The sequence below is a fragment of the Arachis hypogaea genome, chromosome 1 (genome assembly GCF_003086295.3).
Source record: "Arachis hypogaea cultivar Tifrunner chromosome 1, arahy.Tifrunner.gnm2.J5K5, whole genome shotgun sequence".
NCBI lineage: Eukaryota > Viridiplantae > Streptophyta > Magnoliopsida > Fabales > Fabaceae > Arachis > Arachis hypogaea.
In genome coordinates, this window is record NC_092036.1 from 71,417,546 (window position 1) to 71,421,641 (window position 4,096).

The following is a 4,096-nucleotide window of genomic DNA, read 5'->3' on the forward strand; positions in this document are numbered from 1 at the left end:
TGACTTGCTGAGTCAACATTTTGTTCTGAGCCAATATGGTATTCAGAGCATCAATTTCAAGAATTCCCTTCCTCTGAGCCGTCCCATTACTCACAGGATTCCTTTCAGAAGTGTACATGAACTGATTATTTACAACCATTTCAATGAGATCCTGAGCTTCTGCAGGCGTTTTCTTTAGGTGAATAGATCCAGCTGCATAATGGTCCAATGACATCTTAGATAATTCAGACAGACCATCATAGAATATATCCAGGATGGTACATTCTGAGAGCATGTTAGAAGGACACTTTTTGGTCAGTTGCTTGTATCTTTCCCAAGCTTTATAGAGGGATTCACCTTCTTTCTGTCTGAAGGTTTAAACATCCACTCTAAGCTTGCTCAACTTTTGAGGAGGAAAGAACTTGGCTAAGAAAGTTGTGACCAGCTTATCCCAAGAGTTCAGGCTATCTTTAGGTTGAGAGTCCAACCATATTCAACCCCATTGGTCATAACAGTATCACAGATATGCAAGAATTCAGTTAAGAACTGAAAAGGATCTTCTGATGGAATTCCATGAAACTTGCAATTCTGTTGCATCAGAGAAACTCATTGAGGCTTTAGCTCAAAATTGTTTGCTCCGATGGCAGGGATTGAGATGCTTCTTCCATGTAAGTTGGAATTTGGTGTAGTAAAGTCACCTAGCATCTTCTTAGCATTGTTGTTAGGTTCGGCCATGTCTCCTTCTTTTTCGAGATTCTCTGTAAGGTTTTCTCTAGATTGTTGTGCTTTAGCTTCTCTTAGCTTCTTCTTCCGAGACCTTTCAGGTTCAGGATCTGCTTCAACAAGAATGACATTGTCTTTGCTCCTGCTCATATGAAAAAGAAGAGAACAGAAAAGAAGAGGAATCCTCTATGTCACAGTATAGAGATTCCTTTATGTGAGTAGAAGTGAAGAAGAATAGAAGAGGAAAATTTGAACACAGAGAAAGAAGAGAAGAGGGTTTGAATTATAAGTATAAGAGAAGTTTTAGTAGATAAATACATAAATAGAAGGAGATGAGAGAGATGAGTTTTCAAAAATAATTAAGAAGAAAAGGAAAATATTTTTGTTTTTATTTTAAAATTTAGTTAGAATTTGAAAATTAAGAGAAGAAATAGAATAAAATTAAAATTTAAAAAAATTAGTTAAGTCAAAAGAATTTTGAAAAAGAAGAAGGTGATTTTCGAAAATTAGAGAAAGAAAAGTAGTTAGGTAGTTTTGAAAAAGATAAGAAATAGTAAAACAAACAAAAAAGTTAATTAGTTAGTTGAAAAATATTTGAAAATCAATTTTGAAAAGATAAGAAGTTAGAAAAGATTTTTGAAATTGATTTTGAAAAAGATATGATTTGAAAGAGATATGATTAAAAAAGATATGATTGAAATTTATTTTGGAAAAGATTTGAAAAAGAAATTTAGAAAGATTTGATTTTTAAAATTAAAATTGATTACTTGACTAACAAGAAACTAAAATATATGTTTCTAGAATTTAAAGATTGAACCTTTCTTAACAAGAAAGTAACAAACTTCAAATTTTTTAATCAATCACATTAATTGTTAGTAAAGTTTTCGAAAATTATAAAATTAAGAAAAAGATTTTGAAAATCAATTTTAAAAAATTTTCGAACATATAAAAGAAAAATGAAAAAGATTTGATTTTTGAAAAAGATTTTGAAAAGATAGGATTTTTGAAATTGAAATATTGACTTGACTAACAAGAAAGAACTTATTTTTAAAAATTTTTTACTAAGCCAACCCAAAGATTTTGAAATTTATGAGAGAAATAAGGGAAATATATTTTTTTTGATTTTTTAATTTTTAATGAGGAGAGAGAAAAACAACTAAATTGACTCAAAATATGAAAATTTTGGATCAAAACCAATAATGCATGCAAGAACACTATGAATGTCAAGATGAACACCAAAAACACTTTGAAGATCATGATGAACATCAAGAACTTATTTTTGAAAAATTTTCAATAAAAGAAAAACATGCAAGACACCAAACTTAAAGATTTTTCATGTTTAGACACTATGAATGCAAAAATGCATATGAAAAATAACAAAAGACACAAAACAAGAAAATATGAAGATCAAACAAAGAAAATCATCAAGAACAACTTTGAAGAAAATGAAGAACACATGCATGAATTTTTGAAAAATGCAATGATTATTAAAAACATGCAATTGACACTAGACTCAAACAAGAAACACAAAATAAATTTTTTTTTGGTTTTTATGATTTTATAAATTTTTTTGGATTTTTTGAAAATTATTTTTAGAAAAATGAAAAAGAAGAAAAATTTTGAAAGATTTTTGAAAACTTTTTGAAAATAAAATAATGGTTAAAAACAAGAAGAAAATTACCTAATATGAGCAACAGGATGAACCGTCAGTTGTCCAAACTCGACTAATCCCTGGCAACGGCGCCATAAACTTGGTTCATGAAATTGTGATCTCAATGGCGCCAACAACTTGGTATGCACAATTTTGATCTCAACTCTTTTTCACAACTTCGCACAACTAACCAGCAAGTGCACTGGGTTGTCCAAGTAATAAACCTTACGTGAGTAAGGGTCAATCCCACGGAGATTGACGGCTTGAAGCAAGCTATGGTCACCTTGTAAATATTAGTCAGGCGAATTCAAATGGTTATGGAGTTTTAATAATTTAAAAGATAAATAAACATAAAATAAAGATAGAGATACTTATGTAATTCATTGGTGGAAATTTCAGATAAGCTTATGGAGATGCGTTGTTCCTTCTGAATCTCTGCTTTCCTATTGCCTTCATCCAATCCTTCATACTCCTTTCTATGGCAAGCTGTATGTTGGGTGTCACCATTGTCAATGGCTACTTTCCGTCTTCTCAGTGAAAATGGTCCTCTATGGTTTCTGTACGGCTAATCAACTGTCGGATTTCTCGCATCGGATGAAAAATACCATGCACAGATATCGTATGGCTAATCAACTGTTGGTTCTTGATCGTGTAGGAATAGGATTTACTATCCTTTTGCATCTGTCACCATGCCCTACAGTCGCGAGTTTGAAGCTCGTCACAGTCATCCCTTCCTAGAGCCTACTTGGAATACCACAGACAAGGTTTAGACTTTCCGGATCTCAAGAATGCTGCCAATGGATTCTAGTCTATACCATGAAGATTCTAATCTTAGATTCAGATGCCCCATTGTCAGAGGGGAGTCGATGTGAATCATTGATTAGAAACCCAAGAGATATACATTCAAGCTTGTCTTCATGTAGAACGGAAGTGGTTATCAATCACGCGTTTATAACTGAGAATGGTGATGAGTGTCACATAATCATCACATTCATCATGTTCTTGTGTGCGAATGGATATCTTAGAATAAGAATAAGCATGAATTTTATAGAAAACAGTAGTACTTTGCATTAATACTCGAGGAACAGCAGAGCTCCACACCTTAATCTATGGTGTGTAGAAACTCCACCGTTGAAAATACATAAGTGATAATGGTCTAGGCATGGCCCAATGGCCAGCCCCCATAAAAGTCTAAGATAGCATAAAACTGATCAAAGATGTTTAATACAATAGTAAAAGGTCCTATTTATATCAGACTAGTTACTAGGGTTACAGAAATAAGTAAATAATGCAGAAATCTACTTCCGGGCCCACTTGGTGTATGCTTGGGCTGAGCATTGAAGCTTTCACATGTAGAGGTCTTCCTTGGAGTTAAACGCCAATTTGTAACTTGTTTCTGGCGTTTGACTCTAGCTTGCAACTTGTTTCTGGCGTTTAACGCCAGAATAAGGCAGAAAGCTGGCGTTGAACGCCAGTTTGCATTGTCTAAACTCGGAAAAGTATGGACTATTATATATTGCTGGAAAGCCCTGGATGTCTACTTTCCCTCGCAATTGAGAGCGCACCATTTGGACTTCTGTAGCTTAAAAATTTTCATTTCGAGTGTAGGGAGGTCAGAATCCAACAACATCAACAGTGCTTTGTCAGTCTCTGAATCAAATTTTTGCTCAAGTCCCTCAATTTCAGCCAAAAAATACTTGAAATCACAGAAAAACACACAAACTCGTAGTAAAGTCCAGAAAT

At 33.3% G+C, this 4,096-nt stretch overlaps 1 non-coding gene across 1 annotated transcript; it reads left to right on the top strand.

The window, feature by feature from the left end:
* Positions 1-272: 272 nt before the first annotated feature.
* Positions 273-376, top strand: LOC112712992 (small nucleolar RNA R71). The gene has a single exon (XR_003158021.1). It is a non-coding gene; the product is annotated as a small nucleolar RNA R71 (small nucleolar RNA).
* The last annotated feature ends 3,720 nt before the right edge of the window (positions 377-4,096 follow it).